This window comes from Eptesicus fuscus, chromosome 18, assembly GCF_027574615.1.
Source record: "Eptesicus fuscus isolate TK198812 chromosome 18, DD_ASM_mEF_20220401, whole genome shotgun sequence".
Classification (NCBI taxonomy): Eukaryota; Metazoa; Chordata; class Mammalia; order Chiroptera; family Vespertilionidae; genus Eptesicus; species Eptesicus fuscus.
Window position 1 is genome coordinate 44,194,241 of NC_072490.1, and position 27,190 is coordinate 44,221,430.

The window sequence follows — 27,190 nt, forward strand, 5'->3', positions numbered from 1 at the left end:
TTAACAGAGCCAGTGCTAGCACGGTTGTGGAGAATTTCACATCAGTCTTTTGCTAAGGCATTATATTTGGTACGTAAGTTTAAAAAAGCAATTTAGAAACATGGTTATATTCTTTGACCCAGCAATCCGACTGTTCAAACACATTTACACTGAAATTTATCTACAATAGTGAAAAATTGTAGAAACAACTGCAACAATCAAAAGTAGGAATGTGGCTAGGGAAAGCACACCACCCAGTGTGATTAAGAATAAAAATAAGGAAGCTTATAATCATATGAGCACACTGTTAATGACATTATGTTAAGTTAAAAATCACAATACCCTAAATTATAGGTATATTATTAAAGTAATCATGTCAAAAATAATGTGAACACAGCATAACAAAGATGAGAAGGGAACATGGAAACAATTTTGAAAATTCTGTCATAATGTTAAGACTGTGATTGACTTAAACATTAATAATGTCACCAGAGCACATTAATAATACATTAAAAGTGGGAGAAATGAGGATTTTTGAAACGTGGCCTATAGGCAGCACAGAAACAGGTTAGCATGTAGAATGATTGACACTAAATGCAGGCTTATTAGATTCTACAAATCTAAGTGGATATTCAGAGACTTATCCAGAATGAAAAGCTATGGAAAGCCTTTGAACTCATTAATCTCATATCTACCAAGGTCACCTCTGGAGTCCAGGACGCACATCTGCTCTTATTAGGATGCCCACCCGTTCCTGTGGAATACCCCTGCCTCTTCTGATTATTGAGCTGATCATTCCCTACCAGGTGCTTTCACAGGGCTGTGGGGGGAAGCCCACAGCCTGACAATGGCTCAAGGACTCCAATTCGCTCTCCAGTTGAGGGCATGAGACCTTGACATCCTCATTACAGACCCAGGAGTGTAACCCTTCATAGCCTTTACAGTAGGAGAAAAATCAGCAGAGTCAAGGTAGGAATGTGCCATTCTAACATCACAGACTTCCAAAATGTCCAACAAAGAAATATTGGTACTCCACTTGAAAAAATATGTTTAAAGGGAAAATATGTTTTCAGGCATGAATTGCAACCCAGAGCTTATGCTGAAGGAAATTGCCCCTGGGGGTCGGTGAGGGTTAGGATTAGGGTTAGTTCTATGAACTGGCGCCCTGCCCTTCAGTTCTGGTGTCTGCTGGAGATTCGCTTTCTATCATCCAAGGCCAGTAGATGGTTTTGACAAAAACAAGAAGACAAGCAACCAGCTCACTCTCTCTTTCTCTCCCCCTCTCTCTCATCAACTCCTAGAATGTGCCTTCTGATTTTGGTGTTAATGAAGTCCGAAAGAACCAAAAGGCAAAATCTGCCAAATAAGGAGAAGTCAGAAACACAGCGGCTTGTTCAGAAAGAGAAGCAGAGGGCCTTACGGAGCAAACACTCTCAGCAGCACCTGCACAAGAAGACATTTCGTTAGTTGTTCATACTCGTCATTAAACCATCTAAGCCCGGGAGAAAACAAAGATGATGGTCTGAAATTCATTCATAGGATTTCAAGACAAAGCCGGTTTTACCTAACTTTACAACAGCCAGATTCCAGTGAACCATGTCCCGGCTCCGCAAGAAAGGCCAAATGGCTCATTATGTGAAAAGTTCCAAAGACTGTTTTTTAATGTTTAGCAGTGGTTTGCTTGGCTCGGCCACTGCAACAAATATTGCTGAACTGTTTAACTTAACGAGAGACGTTTAAAAGCTAAAAAGCCCAAATTCTAAATATGTAATTCATAAAACAGCATATTTTCTTTAATTCATTTTCTCAAAGTTTACAATATCTGTACTAATTCTCTGTAACCAGATATGTTCTGGATACATTCTCAGAGAATCTGTGCAGAATAAAAATTTGAAACATCTTAAAACTAACTAAAAACATCTTTCTAGTATGCTGCGAGGCAAATGCTTTTTAGATGTTTTGCATTTTTATGCTAAACAGTGCAGCTGCGATTGATAAAAAGCAATCAAGCTAATTTAAGTCAATCAATTCCAGGAGGTTCTCATCACTTGGATAAAAATGCTCTCTCACTCCTTAGAAAATAAATAAAGATTTAACAGAGTGAATGTATTTCCCTGACTCTGCTTTCTTGCCATTCCAAAAGCAGCATACAGCCAAGAAATCGTGGTAAGCAATTTCTGTCACTAGGTTAAAGCATTAAGGCAAACTTTTGAGTCATGTTTAATTAAGTAATCCTGGCCAATAGCACATTAGTAGAGAGTAATAAGCCTTGAATGAAACACACACACTCATACACACAGGTACCAAACTGCTGTTAGAGAGGCTATCGATTTCTCTTTAATCACTAAGGGGAGTATCATGTTAAACAATGTAGTTCTGGCTGGTTGTCATTATTAAAAGATGATCCTGGAGTTTTAAAGTCACAATTTAAAATATGTAAGTTCAGGGATAAACTGGAAAGCAGAGTTCATGCATTTAGCTAACTTCTTACATTATGAGAAAACCAGTAGGAATGGTTACAAAGTACTTTACCATGATGAAGATAATGCATGTTTGATATTTGGGGTGGGGCGGGGAGGGGAGGGGAGGAGAGAGCCTAAATTTACTATTTCCACTACCAGGTCAGCACTCCATTCCTCCTGACTGCAGAATTCTAAGATGCCCGCACACATGACCTAACAACGAAACCTGAGCAGCATCAGGAAAAATAGACCAAAGCCATTTGGTTTTCCAGGGAAGTGATCCCCAAGAGGCATCCATGAAAAATCAGTAAATGCTTTTCCGCCTCTCTTGGTATAAAACCCTGGTTGAGTTATGAAGCAACTCCAAATATTCACTTCTCCATCTTATAGATGGGGATGTTAATATCCATTTTGAGAATTAAACTATAGTACTTGACAGGGCTCAGCATACAAGCTCTATTAATAGTTGAGACCTCATAGTGTTCTGTCTTTGACGGGCACTGTGCTAAATGTTTTACCTGCATCCTATCATGGAATACGGAGGCTAAGGTTGGAGGCAGGTATTCCTATCATCCCTGTTTTGCTATTGAGAGAACTAAGGTTATGAAAAATTAGGCAAATTTCCAAAGATCACATCATTTGTCTAGTGATAGAGCCTGGATTAGAACCTGGGTTCCTCACACACAAAGTCTTTGCTCTTAATAGGGGGTGGCCTCTTCCTGGAGTGGACGACGCACTGCCGAGGAGGGTAGGACTGCCTCGGGCATTGGCCCTCGCTATGCTCAGCTCAGTGCGCACTCACAGTGGATAGCGGGTGCTCAATGCCTGGTAAATGGAATTGATAATTCTGGTCATGTTTGAAAATTATACATTGCAATTGTCCATCCACTGTGCTTTGTCACTTATTCGGTAATGGGCCATTGCCTGGACTCTCCAGGTCAATGTGAATTTGACATAATCCTTAGAATGGACCCATTTGGACTCCATTCCATATAAGTAGCTGCTAAGACAAAGACAACTGGCCCGATGGACAGCTTTGTCCTCAATGGCTGTCCTCAGCAATCACGAGGTGAACCAGTGAAGAGCTTGGCCCTGGTGGACACTCCGGTACTGCACACCCACGTCACCCTCCCTAGTCCAGTGACCTTGGCCAGCCTCAGTTTCTACAAATGTAAATCAGGATGATAAGAGGATCCCTTCGAAAGGGTGCTGTGAAAGTGGTAGCATGTATGTGGCATAAGGCCTGCCACATATAAAGTGCTCAGTAAGATATTCGAAATAAGGACAAGAAATCATAGTTGCAGCTCACGAAATACACGGGAAAAACCACACCAAATGAACGCCTGCTCTGTGCAAGGAGCTCATCCTAGTCTACAATGTATTGTCATTTCAGCACCCAATGAGCAGTGCAAAATGTTCAAAACAGGCTGGGAGCAGTCACTATGGCAACAAGAACCAGCTTCTCTAAGATACAGGAGTTTAGAGGTGAGCAGATTTGACAGTGGGAAGGAAAAGTCAAGACTGCTCTGAGCAGAAAAAAAATGCAACAGAGATGCTGTCCCAGGAAAAAGGAATGGGCTACCCTGGCCACAGTGATGACTGAGGCAGTCATTTTACCCACTCTACCTGGATTAACCATGGGACATGGTATGGCATAGTGATCGACAGTATATGCAAGGGCTTTGGTGTTAAGCAGGCAGGAGTTAGAATCTCAGCTCTACCACTTCAGAGTGTGTGGTCCAGAGCAAGTTACTCACCTCTGGGCCTCAGATTTCTTGTCTAGAAAATAAAATCGTTTTATAAGGACCTATGACTGACGTGAGCAACATGCTTGGGCACAGAGTAAATGCTCAGCCCATGGAGTGGTAGTGTCTGTTACTAATATGAGCAGGGCCCATAAAATGGGGATATCTCTCCTTCAGAGGACTGTTGTAAGGGTTCAAGGAGATGACACACAAAGCTCCCAGCATAATGTGTAAAACACCATAGGTGAGTAATACATGTGAAGCATTATTGTTAGTAATGGCAGTAATAATACTGACATAAGACATACTAGCATGAGGCTCAGCAGTTAGAACAGGGGTTTCTAAGAAGATAACAAAAAGAAAGAAGATAACATTAGGAATAACAATAAATAGCAGCAGCAGCATATTATATGCAGGTACCAAGCTAGGTCTCTTCCATGCATTAAAGTGTTCCCTTCCATAGCCCCATGCGAAGGTCATGTGATTTCAAGTTTTTCATTGAGGAGGCTCCTACCACACTGTTAAGAAGGGACTGCGAAGTTTTTGGTAAAGAGCCAGGAAGTAAATAGTTTTGGCTTTGCGGGCTCTATAGTCTCTGTCCCAACTAATCAATTCTGCCATCGTAGTAGGAAAGCAGCCCTAGACAGTATGTAAATGAACTGGCATGGCCGTGCTCCAATAAAAATTTATTTACAAAAGGAGGCAGCAGCAGAATCTGGCCTGTGGGTCATAGTTGTTGACCTCTACTTTAAACCATTAAAATGTTGCGGTTGTTACCTCAGCAAAACCTAGACCAGCGGTCACCAACATTTTGGACCTCACAGACCACCAGTGGTCTGCGAACCACCGGTTGATGACCACTGACCTAGACTATACCATCCTATATAATAAAAGGGTAATATGCAAATTGACTGAACCGAACGGTGGAAAGATCAGTATCATGACATGCACTGAATACCAGGGGGGGCAGATGCTCAATGCAGGAGCTGCCCCCTGGTGGTCAGTGCGCTTCCATGGAAGGGGAGCAGGGGGAAGGGGGGGCACCACTCAGCCACAAGCTGGGCTGAGGGCTGGCGAGCGCAGCGGCCCGCCTCTGCGACAGCGCTAAGGATGTCAGTCGGACATCCCCCGAGGGTTCCCAGACTGCAAAAGGGCACAGGCCTGGCTGAGGGACCCCCCACCCTCAGTGCACAAATATCGTGCACTGGGCCTCTAGCCTGATATAATTACTATTGCACTTGACAAAGGAATCCTGATAGAGAGCTACAGAGCAGAAACAGCACGTTTATGCTTCTCTATGAGAATGCAGTATTCATCAAAATGGGACCATGTAAAATTGCCCTGGATTTAGATCGTGATTTAATCAGGTTGCATAATATCAGGGTGCTTTCACTGCCTTGGAAAGAAAGCATACACTGGACCATTTGGCCAGAAATGCTATTCCATCTTTTTCTCCCGGGGTTTACTCCCACTCATCTTTCGGATCTCAGATCTTGTATCTCTTCCTTCAGGAAACCCAGCCTAGAACCACCTTTCGTTTGGGCAGAGCACCTAACCTACTTTTTCATCGAAATTATATTACTGAGATTATTTGATTAATATCTTTCTCTTCTACTGGGTAATGAACTCCAGAAATGCCGAAGCCATGTCTGCTTTTATTAACTGTGGCATCCCCAATGCATGACCCAGTGCCTGGAACATAGTTGATATTCAATAAATATTTGTTGTGCCATAAAGCATTTAAGACAGATCATTAGTAGTCCCTTTTATTGGTGACTCACACAGCTGCAATGACCCATCCAAGGTAACAGAATTATTATGCAATAGAGCTCTAATTTAACCCAGATTTGGCTGATATTCAAGCCTTGATCTTGAGCAGAATACCCCACTGCCTCCTAGGGATCTAGGGATAATATCTGTGGGAAATAAAAGTACAAGACTGCTTTAGCTGAAAAGTCAGAAAGTATGGAGGGAGTTGAGCAATTACTTCACAATAAGAAAGCTCAATTTTTTTCTTTGATTTACAAAGAGATTCCAAGTGATATCTAACAGATGTCTTTTGGATGTCTTTTGTTTGGCTGCACACTATTGCAAAATAATTTTTAATTAGTTTTCAGCATTGGAAAAATAGAGGTTTCCCACCCCACCCCTCCCCCAAAAAAAGTCTAGATTTCTTGCTTCTCTTAAAGTCAAAATATCTGGCAACACTGGAACTCTAGTTCCTGAGGGCAAGAATCAGCCTTAGATTGAGTGTCTGTTCTCCAATTACAACCGTCTCCATTCAGCTGACTTCTCTGAGTTAAGAAACCTGCCTGGACCTTGTCACATTGATACGGGAACCACAGGTTACATTGAGGTTCAGTGGAGGCAATTTGGGGGAAGCAAGCTACAAGCTGAGTAGAAAAAGAAGAGAACTTGGTTATTTAGTTTCTTTTGGAAAGGATATCAAAAGTAAAGAAGGAAGGAATGGAGATGGAAGGAGGGAGGGAGAGAGGAGGGAAGGAGAGAAATTGCAGTGTTGAAATTAGAAGCCAAAATAGAAATATTGGGGAGGTGAAAAATTTTTCACCTTGGTTGTAATTTTGTAACTGTGTAAGTAAGGAATCAGGGCGGGAAGAGGAAGCAGTCCTGGAGCACATGGCAGTGATGGAGGGAACATCCACAGTGGCTCCTGGGAGAATGACCTTAGTATCATATGCTGGAAGGAGTTCTGCAGACTTGAGGAGTTGTCCATGTGAAAAACTCTTAGCAACTATTTCATCCAAATCCTCCACATTTGGGAGCTATATTGAAGAGCAGGGGTCAGCAGACTGCTCAGGAAAAATCTGCCGTTTTGCTTGCCCAGACCTCTGATAACCTTAAGAATTAACCTTCAGAATTGTTAAAGTCTGTTTTAGAGCACAGTTGGCCAGTGAATCCTATCTAATAAAAGAGAAACATGCAAATTGACCATACCTCCGCTATGCCCACACGCCAAGCCCACCAGCCAATCAGGAGCGAGTATGCAAATTAACCCAACCAAGATGGTGGTGGCCACAGAGCTGGAGCGAGCAGGAGGCTTGGGTTGTCCCGGCGATGGAGGAAGCCAAGCTTCCCGCCCACCCTGGCTGGCTCTGGCCTCCGCTCAAGGCTACAAAGTTTCAATTATAGAAGATAAATAAATCCCAGATACCTGCTTCCAGCCAGCCCTGGCCTCTGCTCAAGGAGATGCTGAAAAAAAAAAAAAGCAAAAAAGGAGGTGCTGGGAGCTTGGGTCACGGGGGGCCGTGGCCAGCCTGCAAAGAGCCATCAGCCCCTCACCCAGGCTGGCCAGGCACCCCAGCGGGGACCCCCCACCCTGAAGGGGGTGTGGCCAGTCTGAAAACAGCCCTCAACCCCTCACCCATGGGGTGAGGGTCCCCGCTTGGGGGGTTGGCCAGCCTGCAAACAGCCATCAGCCCCTCACCCAAGCTGGCCAGGCACCCCAGTGGGGACCCCCACCATGAAGGGGGTGTGGCCAGCCTGAAAACAGCCCTCAGCCCCTCACCTAGGCTGGCCAGGCACCCCAGCGGGACCCCCACCCTGGTCCGGGACAACCTTCAGGGCAAACCAGCCAGCCCCCATCCATGCACCAGGCCTCTATCTATACTAATAAGAGGGTAATATGCTAATTAGACTGGGAGACCTTCCAGGAGACCTTCTGGACGTTCTTCTGGACAAAGCCATGGTGGCAGGGGCCGAGGTAGAGGCAGTTAGAGGCCAAGAGGGGAGGGCAGTTGTGGGTGATCAGGCCAGGATGGGATGGCAGTTGTGGGTGATCAGGCAGGTGGGGGAAGGGGCCGTTGGGGGTAAGCAGACTAACAGGGGGGCCAGTTGGGGGCGAGCAGGCTGTCAGTGGGGGTCAGTTGGAGGTGATCAGGACAGCGGGGGAGGGGGGCAGTTTGGAGTGAGCAGGACAGCAGGGGGGCAGTTGGGGGCGAGCAGGCCAGTGGGGAGGGAAGGTGGGGGTGAGCAGGCCAGCAGGGGGGAGCAGTTGGGGGTGAGCAGGCTGGCAGGGGAGGCAGTTGGAGGTGATCAGGCTGGTGGGGGTGATCAGGCTGGAAGGGGGCATTTGGGGGCGAGCAGGCCGGTGGCAGGGAGCAGTTGGGGGTGAGCAGACCGGCAGGCAGAGTGGTTAGGGGCAATCAGGCAGGCAGGCAGGCAGGCAGGCACGTGAGCGGTAAGGAGCCAGCAGTCCCAGATTGCGAGAGGGATGTCCGACTGCTGGTTTAGGCCCGATCCCTGTAAACCGGCAGTAGGACATCCTTCGAGGGGTCCCAGATTGGAGAGGGTGCAGACCGGGCTGAGGAACACCCCCACCCCGTGCACGAATTTTGTGCACTGGGCCACTAGTGTGTGTGTATATATATCCTACCTGATAATAGACAAATATGCAAATTGACCGCACCTTCGCTACGCCCACCAAACAATCAGGACGAGTATGCAAATTATCCCAACAAAGATGTCGGCTAATTTGCATATCAAGACAGCATAGAAGGAAGCCAAGAGCTGCAGAAGGGAGCAAAGCTGCGGAGAAGCAAGCAAGCGGGGGGGGGGGGGGGGGGGAGAAGGGAGGAGTGGAGGCGGGGCCGGGGGAGAAGGGAAAAGCAGGCGGGCTGGCGGAGAAGGCGGGCCCGGGACAAGGGAGGAGTGGAGGCAGGGCCGGGGGAGAAGGGAAAAGCAGGTGGGCTGGCGGAGAAAGCGGGCCAGGGGACAAGGGAGGAGCGGAGGTGGGGCCGGGGGAGAAGGGAAAAGCAGGTGGGCTGGCGGAGAAAGCGGGCCAGGGGACAAGGGAGGAGCGGAGGTGGGGCCGGGGGAGAAGGGAAAAGCAGGCGGGCTGGCGGAGAAAGCGGGCCGGGGGACAAGGGAAAAGCAGAGGCGAGGCCGGGGGAGAAGGGAAAAGCAGGAAACCCTATTGCAGGATTTTTCCTGCAACGGGAACGCTAGTATATATATAAAAGCCTAATAAGCAAATTGTCCCCACAGGAGATCAATCGCTTGCTATGACATGCACTGACCACCAGGGGGCAGTGTGAAATGAAGGAAGGCCACGGCTGGCATCCAGAAGGCCCCGATTGGCCCTGCTCGCCTGCCAGGCTATGGACCCTACCTATGCACAAATTTCGTACACCAGGCCTCTAGTTTAATAATATAAATCACGATACTGTATCTACCATAAGGAAGGAAGGTTGTTTTAGTTCCTGGTAGTAAAAGTTCTGATAAATTCAAAAAGAAAAACAAACAAAAATGAGGCTAGAATTTTCCATGCATTAAATTGTTCCCTTCCACAGCCCCATGCATAGGTCACGTTATTTCAAGTTTTTCATTTAGGAGGCTCCTACTATACTATTACTACAACAAAACAAACAAACATAGCTGAAGGAGCAGCGAGACAGGCCAGACTGGGGTTGAAATCCTGCACTACCACTTCTCAGCTACACCTTTCAGATATTTACTGTATTTCTTGAGGCCACAGTTTTCTCACATGTCAATGCATCATCGATTTTGCAAGACTGCTAATCACAATTTACTAAAACAAGGTTTTTAAAGAGTGCAGCCCACAGATGCTGCTTTCCCAGCCTTCCATCTTCCTGGAACAGAAAGGTTAACCATTTTCATCCAGTCTTCCTGTCCCACTCTTGAGAGTATCAGTGAACCATACAGTTATGACATGATAAGGACAATTATAACATCCCTGATTTTCAGCAAGTACAAATGGCTTTCCCTACAGCCAAGAGTATTACTTCAGAGATACCCATGCCTCCTGTGAACCTACCTATACGTAGAAAGCATACTAATTATGCCTTTATGACATAAGTAACTTCGGAGATTTTTAATTCATTTTTAAAATATTTTTTTATTGATTTCAGAGAGGAAGAGAGAGTGAGAGAGAGAGAGACATCAATGATGAGAAAGTATCAATGATCAGCTGCTTCTTGCACACCCCACACTGGAGATCGAGCCAACAACCCAGGCATGTGCCCCAACTGGGAATCGAAGCATGACCTCCTGGTTCATAGGTCGATGCTCAACCACTGAGCCATGCCAGCTGGGCAATTCATTTTCAAAAATACAAATGCTCCAACTTGCAAAGATCACAAGCCCAGGCAGTCAGTGTATTTAAATACTTTTCCTTCTCAAAAAATAGTTATTGCTTCTTAAGGCTGAACTTTGAAGATACTGTTTATCCTCTGCATGTTTAATTAAAACTTAAATTTCACTCAGAAATTCTCATTAAAGCTGTCTCTTTAGAAGATTATTTTGGGAACGTTAGTATTTTCTTTTACTAGGTGTTAATGTAAACAGGGCAGTTTACTTCAAGTTTTTCTAGGGGAGACCACAACGCTCACCCTGCCCTGCAGTTCTGATTCCTCCCTGCAGCAACAGAAACCAGGGAAAATTACTGCCACGTGTGCCTAGCCTGCAACCCACACAGCCGCATGGGCTCACCTGCAGCTCCGCCAGCCCCAGGGCTGACACCCTCCACAGCCGCCAAATAACACAGGACTTGACCAAGACTACTTTGGTTTTGCCCAAATAGGTGAAGGCCACACGGTAACACAGCCCGGCTCTTTAAGACAAGTCTGTAATAGCCCTAGCTGGTTAACTCAATGGGTAGAGCATCGGCCCGCAGACTGAAGGGTCCCGGATTCGATTCCGGTCAAGGACATGTATCTGGGTTGCAGGCTCGATTCCAGGCCCTGGCCGGGGTGCATGAGGGAAGCAACTAATCCATGTGTCTCTCTCACATGGGTGTTTCTCTCTGTCTCTCCCCCTCCTCCCTCCCTTCCACTCTCTCTAAAAAGTCAATGGGAAAATATCCTTGGGTGAGGATTAACAAACAAACACACAAACAAAAACCCAAGTTTGTAATAGAAACATTGGAAACAGGAGAATGATTGACTAAAAGCAAGTGAGAGGAGTGAGCAGCAGCTGTGGACAGTGACGCAGGTCTGTGTGGACCAACATAGAAGAATCTCTAAGAAACCGTAATAGAAAAAAGGAAGTTATTGTTTTTCATACCCAATATGATCTCATTTATGTTTGTAAAATCCCCACTTAATACTATGTGTAAAGTATACAAACACACAGAAAATTATATGAAAGGACACCCCCCCAAATGGCAAGGGTGGTTACCCCTGGAAAGGGGACATAACTTCAGTGTGTTCAGGAAGATAAAAGAGAAATGTGTTCTACATTTTAAAAAAATTTTTTATTCTAAGAATTTTATAAAAATCGACAATACAAATATATTCTTGCATTACTTTATAATTTAAAAATAAATAAAAGTCTATTTTAACTATGCCACTTTGCACATATACAAATTTTGTAAAATAAGACAGCCCATCAAGAGGTGAGCCCAGAGACCCGAGATCTAGCAACTGGAGCAGCATGGCCAAGCCTTGTGAGATGCGCCTGAGCGGGGAAGCCCGCAAACAGGTGGATGTCTTCAGGCAAAATCTTTTCCATGAGACTGAGGAATTCCTCTACAGATTCTTGCCACAGAAGATCATACCTGAATCAGCTCTTGCAAGAGGAGTCCCTCAATGTGGCTGACCTGACCTCTCTCCGAGCCTCACTGGACATCCCTATTCCAGACCCTCCACCCAAAGATGATGAGATAGAAACAGGTAAGCAGAAGAAGAAAGAAGTTCCTAAGTGTGGCTTTCTCCCTGGGAATGAGAAGCTCCTGGCCCTGCTTGCCCTGGTTAAGCCAGAAGTCTGGACTCTCAAAGAAAAATGTATTCTGGTGATCACGTGGATCCAGCACCTGATCCCCAAGATTGCGGATGGAAATGACTTTGGGGTAGCAATCCAGGAGAAGGTGCTGGAGAGGGTGAATGCAGTCAAGACCAAAGTAGAAGCCTTCCAGACAACCATTTCCAAGTACTTCTCAGAACGTGGGAATGCTGTGGCCAAGGCCTCTAAGGAGACCCTTGTAATGGATTACCGGGCCTTGGTGCAGGAGTGAGATGAGGCAGCTGATAGGGAGCTCGGATCCATGGTGCTGGACCTAAGGGCCTTCTATGCTGAGCTTTATCATATCATTAGCAGCAACCTGGAGAAAATTGTCAACCCAAAGGGTGAAGAGAAGCCATCTATATACTGACCCCAGGGCAAGAAGAAAAATAAATTACCAATACTTTGTGTGGAAAAAAAAAAGAGAGAGAGAAAAGAAAGCCCATCAAAATCAGGTATCACCAACCTCATAGGACTCATATGAGGATAATTTGACATCACAAATGGGCTTGGCATGTGGTAAATGTTTAATAAACATGATCCGCCACCACTGTGTCAGCTAGTGATATATAAGACGTCCTGTTGGCAAAATGTGTCAAATTGCATTAATGCCATTAGTAATTTCATTCCACTAATTTTTTCACTTGCAAGTACCTAAGGGGGGAAAAACAACACTTCAATTATATTAACCATCTATACAGTATATATAAAAGCCTAAGTGACTGGTCGACTGGCCTGTAGCTATGGCACGCACTGACCACCAGGGGGCAGACGCTCAATGCAGAAGTGGAAACCACAGGCATGGAAACATGGAACAGACTGATGAATCTCAGAGAGAAGAGGGGAGGGAAGAGGGAGGGAAGAGATTAACCAAAGATCTTATATGCATACTAGAGGCCCAGTACACAGATTCATGCACTGGTGGGGTCTCTCGGCCTGGCCTGCAGGGATTAGGCCGATACCAGCTCTCTGACATCCCCTGAGGGGTCCCAAATTGCGAGAAGGCACAGGCCAGGCCAAGGGACCCCACCAGTGCACCGGGCCTCTAGTCAGTAACAAAGTATTCGTTTGCCAAAAGAAATACATAAGACCTGTGAGCTTTAGAAATGCTCCTAAGTTGAATTACAAATTTCATCCTGTAGATAATCAAAGGCCAGAATAAGGTTTTGTGTAATAATTTCTCTCTAAAAGACTGGCATCATAGCAAAGTATTATGAAATGAAAGTAAGTGTAAAACTACATTCACTTTCCCATAGTGGTCAGTCAGTGGGGCACCTTCCTGGGCTCTGAAACATTCCCAGAAGATAAATGGTGATGGAAGGAGACCTGACTTGGGGTGGTGAACACACACAATAGTAGATAGATGAAGTGTTATAGAATTATAAACCTGAATCTTATGTAATTTCACTAACCAATGTCACCCCAATAACAAAGAAAAAAGATTCCTTGACATAAAGCTGGAGTGGGTAACATCAGCCTGCGGGCTGTAGAAGGCCCACTAAATCATTTGCTCTGGCCCTGCCAAGGCATTAGGGGTGAGTTAATTAAATGTTGGACCAAATAGAGCAGGCTAATTTTTAAGCTGATAATTTTGTATGGCACCCGAATGATGTTATAAATGTTCAAATGGCCCTTGGCAGGAAAAAGGTTCTCCACCCCTGACATAAACCCACACCTTCAACAGCTAAAGAGAGTAAATTGAGCAATGCTAGATGTTGCAGAAGTAGGAAAAATGGAAGACAAGATGGCTCCACCTCAAGAAGTGTACAGCCAAGTTCGAGAACAATTCTGGAAACTCAATGTTAACGACTATGCTGAGAGAGGGCAGAAAAAGTGACGGAGGCCATGTCATCCTGGGATTATGAACACAAATAAATGTCTACCAGGACCTAAAGATATGTGGAGAAATGAACAAAAATATATACCCAAAGCAAAGAAAGAATTGGAAATAAGCTTGCCAAAAATGTATCTGTTCAAGTTCTACAACTGAACGAAAGTATTTTCAAATCGCCCATGTCTTAATTCTCCCTCAAATCTCACATAATTTAATGGGAATACCTTCCTTTTTTATGTTTTCAAATACACTCTACAGTACATTAAGACATTTTGATAAAGATCTTAGTTCTATTGTATTTCATCCAATATGTGGCATTACTTTGAAATTCACTTTCTAGAGAAAACTGGCTTAGTTCTTCTAGACTGGGATTTAAATGAACTCAATTTACAAAACACACGCTGACACATTCTAACAAGTCCACATCGAATATGCTTCACCTTTTATAGCATTTAAGAGGCCTCAAAAAAAAATTAGCATGGAGAAGTAATAAAATTAACAAGATTTTACTACCTGTATTTCATCTTTTACATTCTTTCTCCTTCTAAAGTATGGAAGGAAAATATTTAGGATTCCTTGAGTCAAAGTTACGTTTTACTAATCAGAAAACACCCAGATTGTAAGATTAATAGAAGAATCCAAGCAGGCAAAATAAGGTTTTCTAAACCTCTAGGCTGAGAGTAAAATAGAAATTAGATACTCCGATGACTGATACCAACCAATGTGGGTAAAAGAAATGATGTCAAGCAAAAATCATGTGGCCGATGTCTGCGCCTGGCAGCCCAAGCCATTTCCAGGGAAGTTGCTGTGAACTGACCCTGCCTAAATGGAATGAATCATCAGCAGGTCCCTGACATCAGCCAGCTGCAAAGTCTTACAGTGACTGACTAGATTGAAAAAAGATTTCCAAAAGCTTCGACATAAAAAGCCCAACTGATTCAGTTTCCCTATCGGATTTCCCAGTGCTTTCTCCTAGGTCATTTATATCCAAATTACGCCCACCCCCTCCATAAAACAAAGACTACAGAAAGTTAAAACAGCACTTTTTCCTTCTGAAAAGTGTAAGTTAGCTGGCTCGATAAAAGGCCTGAAATCATCTTCAGGGTCACCATCAAGATTAGAATAATTTAGCAACAACAGCATCTGTAAAAATGAAGACATAAATTCCAAAGGTAGGTGGGAGACATCTTATGGCATATCCATGTCACTGATAAAGAATTTCAAAGAATCCATGCAAGCCACTGAGTCGTTTTATTTTTATTTTGTGTTTAATGTTTTCTTGTATAAATATCAAACACATATAAAAGTACAGAAAAGAATATAATACATCTTCATGTACTCATTCCCCTTCTTCAACAATTTTCCACCCTGGCTACTCTTGCCTTTTCTAGGACCCCAATCACTCTCCTTCCGGCTAGCTCCCTAGTTATTTTAAATCAAATCCAAGATATTATATAATTTCATCTGTGAATATTTTAGTATGCATCTTTAAAAGATATTTTTCTATACTAAAGGAAAAAAGTCCATCAACACACCTTAGAAAAATTTACCAATGATTGCTTACTGTCATCAGTTCAACCTTCAAATTTCCCCAGCTGGCTCACAATTTTACTATTTGCTTATTTGAATCAGGACCCTAAGATTCATGCATTATGATTGGTTAATATGTCTCTGAAGTTTTTAATCTTCAGTTTCCCTCTCTATCTCTCTCTCTTTTTCCTTGAAAGAAGAAGAAAAAAAAAGGGTCATCTGTACTGGAAGAGTATCCCATGGTAGAGAGCTTGCTCACTGCAACCTTTAGAGTTGTTTGCCAATTTTCTCTTTATCTTCTGTATTTCTGGTAAGATTCTGGTTTTGTTTTCTGGCAACAGAGTGTGCATCTATCAGGAGGCATTTAATATTTGATGTGATAGCCATTGATAGCTCTATCCTCAGAGTTACAAAATAGTGAGAGTCTAGTATTCTTTCTTCATTTGTTAGCTATAAAGAGAATCTTCTCTTTGTCAACTCTTTGACTACCCTGAAATACAATTTATGTGAAAGAATTACAATGATTACTCATTTCTTTCCCTTATTTATCAGTCTACAAAATAATGTGTTGATTCCCTAGTATCTACAAAAGAGGTTTTATATTAGTTATTTTATGTGTTGTTAATACTCAAATTCTTTGTCCAGTGGACAAATTTTTTTATTTGCTCCTAAGCCTACAGTAATTTTACTTAACTTCAGCAATTATATATCTGTATTTCCTTTCCCCCAAGCTCTGAAAATCCAAGCTCTTACTAACACCAACAGAAACAGTCATTTGTTTTATCCCACTCTTCACACACACTCTTCTATTATGCCTTAGAATAATAATACTCAAACTATAGCCAATAATATAAATACTGAAAAAATTTTCAGATTTTTTGCGGATTTTTTTGTTCTGGATTATGTCGCAATAGAATTGTACACTCAAAAGTACTGTGTTTTAAAGTCACTTGGAATAGAACTGCTCTGTGTGGTTATACCACCACTCAGATATACAGATAGGTTAATTTTCCTTTTAACTTTTTAGCGATTGCCTTTTTAGATTTAATTTTACTTTACAATTATGCAAAACATTTATGTGGTTCCAAAGTCAAACCTACAAAACAAAATATTCAAAGAAGCCTAGGTTCTCTCCATGTCTACTCATTTTACTGCAAAACAAGTAACTTCTTTGTCCATCAATTTTTAAAATAATATAAACAAATATATATATTCATATATATATACATATATGCAAATCTCTTAGGTAGCATATCCTATGCACTTCAACCACGTCCTATTTTTTCACTTAACAATATATTCTAGAAGTCATGCCATATCAGTATATAGAGAGATATTCTTCATCTTTCGCACCGCTACATATTAATCCATTTTGTGGATCACAGTGATTTGTTCAATCAGACCCTTCCTGGTAACCATCTTGGATGTTTCCAGTCTTTTACTATTACAGATAGTGTTGCAATGAACAGTCTTGGATATTCTGTGTTTTTGCTGTATCTCTGGGATCTATTTCTAGAATTGGGATTGCTGAGTCAAAGGTAAACATGTGTAACTTGCCAGATGTTGCCAAAATTCTCTTCTGAAAGGGGATATACCATTTTGCATTCCTACCAGCATTGTTATTAGAGGGCTAGTTTCCCCCAGTCTTACCAATAAATAGAATACATTTCAAATCTTTGGATTTTTGACAATCTAATAAGTGAAAATTATTTTTCAATGTAGTTTTAATATGCATTTCTATTATGTGTTAGGTTGAGTATTATAAACTAAGCACCTTTTACATTTATTTTTCTGTATGCTACCTATATATCAGGCACATTATTCCATAGGATTGTTGGCCCTTTGTTTAACAACTATATATTGGGGCTATGAACTCTTTATTTGCAGCATAACTTATAAGTATATTGCCCAAGTTATTTGTCTTTTACTCTGCCTATAATAATTTTTGCCATGCAAAAAATTCTTTATTTTATGACATCAAATTTATCAATCTTATACATTATTGGAACCAGATGTTGATTCATAGTAGAAGTTTTCCCCAGACCTAAGTTATAAAGGAGTTAATTCATGTTTTCTCCTAATACTAATATTAAAGCATCGCCTAAGACTGGATATTTCTATTGCTACCATGATGCAATATCTCATGTAATTCTCTCACTACACCTCTAGTGATACAGGAAAGCAACAATAAATCCAATAGATATTTTTGGAGTTCCTATATGATGTTAGGCATTGCTCTCAGAGATCATATACCCCAGTGAAAATGCCAAAAGGTCATTTTCTTTAAGAAGCTTATATTGTGATGATGTTTTCCTTCAATGTAAATACTAGGTTTATAAAGGGTTAAAATGAATACTCAGGTGCAGTACAGTAAAGAAAACCCCAGTGAGGCCACAATGACCCATATCAGAGACATTTTATCCAAGAAAGTTGTGCTTGAAACTTTAAGGATTTATAAATGAAAAGAGCTCCAAGCATTAAAATAAGTTGTCCTTTGGTTAGGTGCTTTCACACCCTCACTCAGAGGCATGGTTATATACCCAAGGTCTCTGTGGGCTTGCTCTGTCAAGCAACCGACATTCCACTAGATTGAATCCTTCATGAATCAATCCCAGTGGGTACTCAAGGACAAAAAGAACTACAAAGAATCCTTAAACATTTTTCAATAATCATATTATGGATGATAATGTTGGCAACATTTATCTCTTGTTTACTTCGATATTCCTGGCACCTGGAACCATGCCTAACACACAGTATATAGTAACAAAGAAGGTTACCAAAATAATGCTGCCTACCTAATTTCCATATTTTAGTGCTCTGTCTCTTTCTGTCTTCACACACACACACACACACACACACACACACACACAGTGCAAATATGATTACATGTTTACAAATTAAATCTGTAAAATTCATGTACATCTATCTGCAAATGTTCTTTTTGACCTAGGGTGGGACTGAGGTTGAAGAGTTGACAAATCCTGAGGTCTAGCACTCTGGCAGTCCCTAGCACTTCTAGGCAAGCATTTTGCTCTGCCTGTACAGCATCCAAAAGAGCAGCCAAAGGCGGTTCCCCATGGAGAGAGCGGACCCTTCAGGCCCCGGCGTGGCTGGCACGAGGCTAAGGAGTCACACTCAGTAACAAGAAGTAGGACCTTCTCTTTCCCTTCGCATTTGGCCAGATCCTAATGGCACAACTTACGATGTGTCCAGTTTCAAATTAGCAACTGCCAAGTAGTATTTCAGAGGGCAAACATCATTCTGTTATAAAAGAATTTAAAAAATCACCTACATTTGAAAATAAAATAATAAAATAAAAATAATAAAAGATGCAAGAAAAAATTTCCCACACTTCAAGATAGAAACACTTGCAATGAAAACAAACTTGTAGGGTTAAAATGATCTTCATCCACACAACTTATGACCTCAAGTTGTATTCTCTCCCTCTTTTTTTCCCTAATAAAATAAGAGAAAGAAACCATACGTCTGTATGGAATAAATACCTGTGTTTAATTTTAAAAAGAATGAAGTCCACTGGAAATGGGTAAAGGATTCTTGCAGAAGCCCCGCAATTTCACTCCACTCTTCAGACTTCGGTTTGGTATGTAAACAAGCACGTAAAGAAACCCAACCACAGCGACCGTGAGCCTTTTTCCAGACGAGTGGGGGCAAGTGTTACCGACGTGGGTCCAGTGTCAGGAGAACATAATCACAGTGTAAACTGGCTATTTCCAAATGGTGCCCCCCAGAAGGAAAAAAAAATGAATGGAAGTACTTAATAAATCCTGTTTTCCATAAAATTCATACCCTCGCCCCCCGAAAAAGAAAGAATGTGAGCTCAGGGGTCAGGGAGAGTTTTGTTGGAATTCCCTCCTTCTAAATTCTGTCATCTCCTTTTTAAAGTGGAAATTCAGCTTCCCACAGATATGACAGATATACATCCTTGCTTTTCCTGCAAACCATTCACCAGTGAGCAACACTAACCAGTGGACATGCAGTTTGTCACGGACCATTTGCTAATTGGGTACTGTCACTTCCAGTAATAGCGTAATACAGTACAGAATATGCCTTTTTCAAACAGAAGTAAAACCAAATAAAAATACCAAGGGTCTATGTCTTTTCCGTCAAGGAATATAAAGGGCTCTGGATCCATCTCTACACACCAAAACAATGGGTGCAGATTATGACAGGATTCAATATTTAGCCACACAGGTCAAATAACATCCCATGGAGCTCAAAGAGAAGGGCCAAATTCTTTTGTCTCACTAGAAAAATAAGTTGCTCAAAATAAATTGACAATAGGCTAAGGATTGGAAAGTTTTTGATTAAAAAGGGATTTTTGTTGGAACACTTATAATGAGAGTTGAGCTACAGTAACAATATAAAATTGAAAGCAGAATTACATACAAAACGAGTACTGTAAAATATCATTATTTTAGTACAATGGAAAATAAGGTGTTTGTGGTTTTACTCTATAAATTCTGTGTTGTCTGCTCATATGTATTTCTTCTTGGCTGTCTTCTGAATAGCCATTCCGACTTCCGAGGCCTCTGCACCAGCCTTCGTTTGTGGCGGTGAGGAGGGTGAAGGGGACCCACACAATCAACATCTCCCAGGCTCAACGTTTCCCCTGCATTTTATTGACTTTTCAGGACTAATTCTCGTCCACGCATCGCATTGGTGTTCAGTTACAGGGCAGACAATGAATGTTCCTAATCCATTTAGTGTGCTGACAGCCATGTTCACAATTTATAGGATTTCCTTTTAGACATCTACCTATTTCACAGTTCATTAAGATTCAAACTGAACACCTGTGTTTATGAAGTCAAAAGCAATTTTATACTAACAAGGTGTTAAATAAGGCATTCTCTGAAAAGCCTGAACAACAATAACAACAACAAAAGGACGAGACGCTTGGCCTGTGGAACAGACTAATGTCCGTCGCTAACCTGCATCATCCTTTAATAGACAAAGCATCGCATGGACCTGCAGCCAACAAGCCTAACACAGCTGGATTCCTCCACCAGAAGTCTTTCAGGTTTTGCCTTCAGAAAGCAAGAGCGTGAGGCTGCCGTACAAAGTTCACCCGGGTATCTAAAATCTGCAAAACAGCTACAAATTTCAGGAAGGAAAAATGTGGCCCCTTCAAACAATGTCTTCACTAGCTGGAGAGAAGGACCATTTCAGCATTCTGGGGCCCACAACGCCTGACCCTGGCTCATTTTTATGTGACCCCAAAGTTTTCACATCATTAATAAAGAGAGAATCAAAACAAAGCCCACCGACATCAGGGGAGGGGGAAGTGTGTAGTTTGGCACTGCCATCGTACATACCCTCAAAATGAAAAAGGGGAAAAGGGAAATGCACGTAGCAGAGGTGGTGACCCCTATAACGACTGTGGTTCCCAGGGCTTTTTTTCTACTGGTAATAAAACCATTTTTGCAGACCTCCCAATTGTGGCCACCATGATAGTTACAGCTTGCAGGTTTATGTCTTTTGCTTGCAGCTAAGAGTGTTATCAATAAAAATTGCCAATGATGCTTTTCCTGGTCAAATAAAAACATTTTAAAATGTGAAGTCAGCGACAGGATTAGAATGGAAAAATACAAGTGATGTTGTTTTGTCTATTTTTTTTTTTCCAACAAGCCCCTTAATGTATTCATTTTAAAGGCATCCCTTGCAAGTCTTGAGAGGGAGACAACACCCCCCAATGAGGTCCTGGGTGATTTGACAGTCTTCAAAGTCGGTTGTGTCGGATGCTACCGACTCTCTTAGAAAGCACCTCACTGTGAAATGCCGTGATTATGAAGCGCATTAAACAAAAGTCTATCTCGGAAAGCACGTTTGACGTAATATTCTTGGAAGGCTGGGCTGAAGGGTTAAAAGGGGCTTTTCTGCTTGCTAGTCCACCAAGGCAGGAGGCAAAAAGGGGAACTGAAATGACAGAGGGAGTAAAGGAGACTCCTGGGAAATCCACCTTACGTATGTGACAAATATTGTTTCATTCACTAAAAAACCCTCTTGCTCAAAACATGTGAATTCAGAAGAGAGGTGTTCCTTAGTATCTGGAATAGTTTGCAAAGCCCTGTGTGAATGCAGCTGGCCCCACAGTCCCAAGAGGCCACAAAGCATTCAGACTCCTTAGCATGGTAATCTTTACGCCCAGGAGTCTAGCCTCACCAGAAAGTGAGGCAGAGGGTTCATCTCAATATGAGCAAACCAGGAAACAAGGACTCATGAAATTTGTCTTCTCCATGGAACAACAACATTTTGCTTGGCTTTTATTCTTCAGCTTGAAAACTGACAGCTCAAGCCTGCTCTCTGGCTGTGTTATGACACTGAATCATGCGTGACTCAGAGACCAAAAATCGCTGCCACCTCCTCCTCCACCAGCACCTTGCACAACCTCCCTGAAGAAATGACCATCACCACTTCTGTTAAAAATGCACTTAATAATTTTTTCATTACAAATGTATAATACCTGTATCATAGACAATTTAAAGATCACCTGAGTCTCCAACATAAAGAGAAAATACAGTAAGATAATGTTTTCCATCCTTTTACTATTTTTACAAAGTGTGCATGTATGTGTGAATATATGTAAATGTACATAATTGTAACATCTTTAAAGAAATAAAAATTAAATATTACACAATGAATTCTTCTTAATGCACTAGGATTCTAGACTTCAGGAAAAATGTCACCATCTCTTGAGTTTGGACAATATCCTCCAATATTTTGGCCACAGTGTTATTGTTATTATAGCCATATGTTACTATGAGGAGTTAAACCCCTGAGTTATTCATTCTTATCTCTCTTCATAGCCAGTTTACTAAGCATTCTTGCAATCCCAATGAACTCACCTATTAAGACATAATTATAAAACTTACAATAAACTTTGACATGAACATTAAATGTGATAATGTATGTCAGTCCCTTGACACAAAGGGACTCATGGAAGGCCCTAGATTTAGGGTTAAAAGTTCAGGATTTGAGAGCTGAGGCCCTGTCACTCATCATTCTGTAGCCTTGAGTAAGTTACACATCCTCTCTGAACCTCTATTTTCTCATCTTAAAAACAAACAAACAAACAAAAAAACGAGTCAACAATACCAACTTCACAAGTTGAAAGTCAAGGGTAAAATAAAGTATTGCATGGGACACACTTAGCCACAGTTCCTGGAACTCAGAATGGCAGCCACAAGACACTTGGTGGACATTTGGGCAATACAATTAAATTTAAAAGTCTAAGACCAATAGCTCCTGAGATTATGGATCCAACCTTATCCAATGCTCAATAAAATATTGTCAAGTGATACCTCCCTCATTTAGACAAGATGAGAGAAGGGTCTTTCTGAAGTACAGCCTACTGAAGCATTTCTGAGTAGATGAGGTAACATCTGAAAGAATCAAGCCAGCAGAGTGTCTGTAACCCCATAAATAGCATCCCCTCTCTCAATGAGAGCCAAGTTGCTTGAGTGTGGACTCAAAATAAATCAGCTCTCATCAAAACACAGAAAGAGTACCAGAGTAATCACCTTAGCAATATGAACCTTCCAGTATGAGCAATATGAGTGGATATTTCATACAGCTTGCCTACTTTAGTTTTCAAAGGAGCTAAACATTTATCTCTTTTTATTTCCTCTCCTTCTTTTACTTACCCACTTTAAACAACACAAAGAAGGTAGTATATAATTAAGATATTGTGTGAAATGATTAATAACCAAAAATTCCTGAGCATTTATGGTACTATAAATCAGTTATCTATCATAAATCCATATACCCAATAGAATGTTGGCTGGATGAGGGCTGAAACCATAGTTTGTACACAGTAGTCATTCAGAAACTATGTGTTGCATGAAATCTATAGGGCAGAAATCTTTCATGTGAAATTCTCAGAAATGCTTCAGGGCATCTATAAACTGCCTGAAATTACATTCATTATTGCATGTGAATATGAGTGTGTATGTGCTGAGGTGAATGTTCCTAGGGAATAAGCCTATAAATTGCATGAGAGTCTCTTCTATATGGATTTCATTTAAAAAAACAAAAACAAAAATGCTATGGACCTTTGTTATGGAGCTGCCACTAACCTAACCTGCATGTCTTCAAGAACACAAAACCCTTATATTCTGTCTCCATTAATGGGCTCTCAAGTAGATCTCTTCCCTGACCTATTTGGAACAGCAGTGAGTATAAAAGCAAGCATCGCACCACTGTCATATAACACATCTCCCAGAAAACATGCAAAGGAGTTGTCACATCTGGCTGTTACAAAACATGCTGGGCTGGTGAAAAGTTGCCGGGAAATCCAAAGAAATCTCTTAATTTGGGTCTAGAACCATTAGATGGCACTTTTATAGTAACTTCATTAAAAAGTGACTCCATTGAAATGTAAAAGTCTGAGTTCTGTATCTGTGGACACCAAAATCTCAAAGGAGTCCCACAAAGGCAGAACACACAGAATGGATGATGAAAGAGAAGTGAGCTAGAGCATTCCCCAAACACCTGTGAGATACAATAAAAATAATAACAGCAATGATGATAATCAACACCATTTCTAGCTAAAACCTTTTACCGGAGTTAAAGCACTTTTCACACAGATGCATCAGGTTGACACAAAGACTGCCATTTTATAGGTCAAGACATGGAGGCTCAGAGAAGTTCAAGTCTTATCCACGTCACAGTTATCCAATGGGAAGGCTGAAGTATGTCCACACACCTCCCACTTCTAAATGCTGTGTTCTTCACACAACGTTTTACTTCAGACCATAGAATAATATCTAGACCTCTCTTCTAAATTTCTGGATATATTAGTAATTATTTTTAAATATTTAATGATTTGAGAGAGAGGGGGAAGGAGAGAGATCGAGAGATAGAAACATTGATGAGACAGAAACATCATAGATCAGCTGCCTCCTACACTCCCCCAACTGGGGATCAAGCCAGCAACCCAAGTTGTGCCCTTGTCGGGAATCAAATCAGTGAGCACTTGGTTCATGGGTCAACACTCAACCACTGAGCGACACCACCAGGCAGGTAATTATGTGTTGAAATCAAGAAAAAGCGAGGTGCTAAAGAAAACTAATTTATTACCTCTATTGCCATGTAATTAATGTGTTGGAGGATGGGGATAAGTTGGTACATAAAAAGCATCCAGGAAAGTAGCAAAATAAGAAACGTGGCTTTAGGGTCCTTTGAAGCTATTTTAAAAAGTAAAATGTTATGTTAAGAGCTATGTGGTGTATCCCTCTGTGTGCATAATTATTACTCCATTGATTTATTGCTCACATGTCAGAGCATCTGGGCATTTATGCAAGTTAAAACAACCAACCCAAGAGCCAAGCCACACAGCCTCAAACCCAGACAACTTGCCTCCCACCCCTTGCCCCACTCTTCATCCTGCCACCTCCCAAACGAATATTCTGATAGTAAGAATCTTCCTGGCAGAGATGAACTGTTAAACCAGTGACATTATCATGCACACCATATTCTAAAAGAGTAGCTAAAACCAGTTGATAGCACAAATTTTCCAGAGAAACCAGCAAATTTCTTCTACTTCTAGAAAGAACTCTCTTCTGTTTTGGCAAAAGCTTTTAAGGAGTGACTCAGGAATCAAACTGGAAGGAGCTATCACATGTAACCTCCTGCAAGGATGAGCCCTGATCTGGCATATGGGCATAATGAAACATAACATATCTACTGAATACTCATCCACTAAGGTAGGGAGACTCCTTAGAGGTGGGAAAATCACTTTAATATATTGCACCCTGTTGCCAAAAATCCTTTGCCTATGATCCAACAATTAGAGCAAATTTTAACTGAAACTGCTTCCCCTAAGAGATGGACATTACTGGGTAACTGTCTCCATTTTTATTTACAGAGATCTTAAAAGAAGAAAAAAGGCAAAAAAGAAAATTCCTCTGATGTCTCCAGCTGATAAAATCATTAATCACACGCTCTGAACTTCAAAGCAGAAGACGAGAAAATCACCTCACTTTCTCTGCACATGGAGAATAATTTTTCTACTTCAAAGAACCGTCTTTTTTATTGGGTCATTTTAATTATTGAACGTGGGATGGAAGCTATCCGCATAATGTCACCACTGTCTTTTTCATGAAATATACATAGGCCTAATTTGACTACATTCATTCAAGAGGGAAAACACCAAGGAGAGGATAAGAAAAGGGATATGGGCTGGGGATACAGCTCTCCTCAGTGCAAGGGAGCAGGAGAAAGGAAGTAAGCCTTTCGGGGCTGACTTTTCTCATTCCTTCCTCTTGGAGAGAAATCATCAAGAAGCAGACTGCCTATTTGGGCAATTCCTCAACGCACTGCCTTGCTTCTCAATTCTCCTCCTACCCAACACATGGCAACACAATCACACTACCTTTATTAGTAACTAGAGGCCCGGTACACAAATTCATGCATGGGTGGGGGTCCCTCCGCCTAGCTAGCAATCAGGACCGATTGGGGCCGATTAGGGAGGGCCGGCCAGGGGGAGGGACCACCAGAGGTTGGCTGGCCTAGGGAAGTTGGCTGTGAGAGCGCACTGACCACCAGGGGGCAGCTCCTGCATTGAGCATCTGCCCGTTGGTCGGTGAGCATCATAGCGAACTATCGACCTGTTGTAACCATTGCTTAGGCTTTTATATATACTAGTATGGATGCTGGCATTATTGCCAACTTCAGACAACTGTGGGAACAATCAGTTGATTTGTGAATAACGAGTGTGAAGAAAACCTTGGGCTCCAGAACGAGGGTCAGCAAACTATCTGGCCCTGTTCAGAATAAGACTGCTAGAGAGAGGTCAAGTCAGGCATTCCAATCCCCACTCGGCCCTTTTCCCACAAAATCACAATGCCAAGAATTGGCAAATTTCTTCTGTAAAGGGCCAAAGAGTAAATATTTTTAGCTTCGTGGGCTATACAATCTCTGCAGCTACTCAATTCTGCAGTTATAGCCAAGCACAACACTTAGATACTAGTAAATGAGTATGGCTGTGTCCTAGCAAAACATTACTTCCAAAAATAGGCTGAGGGTGGGATTTGTCCACAAGCCATAGTTTTCAACTCCTATTCTAGACAAGTGCTAGATACTAGAAACATTCCAGCACTGTGCTAGCCAATACAGCACTCATTAGCCATAGCTGACCATTAAATACTTGAAATGTGGCTAGTGTAACTAAGGAACTACTTTTTAAATTTTACAGAATTTAATTTTTTTTTAGTTTTTATTAAATTTACTAGAGGCCTGTTGCATGATATTCGTTCAAGAATAGGCCTTCCTTCCCCTGGCTTCGTTCCTGGTCACCCGGGAGCCTGCAAGTCCTCGGGAAGTTGGCTGTGAGAGTGCACTGACCACCAGGGGGCAGCTCCCGGCAGTGCACCGCTCCTGTAGCTCCCTCCGCCACCCTCCTTCCCCTCATAGCAGGTGTCCCGCCCCTCCCTGCCGCTCCACGCCTGCATATGCAAATTAACCTGCCATCTTTGTCTGGTTAATTTGCATACTCACTCCTGCTTGGCTGTGGGTGTAGCGGAGGTATGGTCAATTTACATGTTTGTCTATTATTAGGTAAGATTGGGGTGATATTCGTTTAATAGGATCATATAGGTCTCAAGAATATATAGGTTTCTATGATACATGATCTGTATATATATCATTTTGTAGCCACCACCTAAAGTCAAATCATCTTCTGTCACCATGCATTTGGCCCCTTTACCCAGAAACTGCATTTTAAATGTTACTGACTTTTAATCATTTAAATTTTAATAGACATAAGGTGGCTAGTGGCTCCAGTATTCGATAGCACAGTGGTAGATTCTTCTCACTGCTCCTCTTCAAAGCAGATTTAAGCCACCTTCCAATCAATGGCATAGTTT

General features: G+C 42.0%; 1 protein-coding gene and 1 pseudogene across 1 annotated transcript in view; one reads left to right on the plus strand and one right to left on the minus strand.

The window, feature by feature from the left end:
- Window positions 1-27,190, minus strand: part of ERC2 (ELKS/RAB6-interacting/CAST family member 2) — an 877,079-nt gene that overhangs the window by 554,998 nt on the left and 294,891 nt on the right. The gene's annotated exons all lie outside the window — the stretch shown is intronic.
- LOC103290412 (proteasome activator complex subunit 2-like) lies at window positions 11,574-12,323 on the plus strand (annotated as a pseudogene).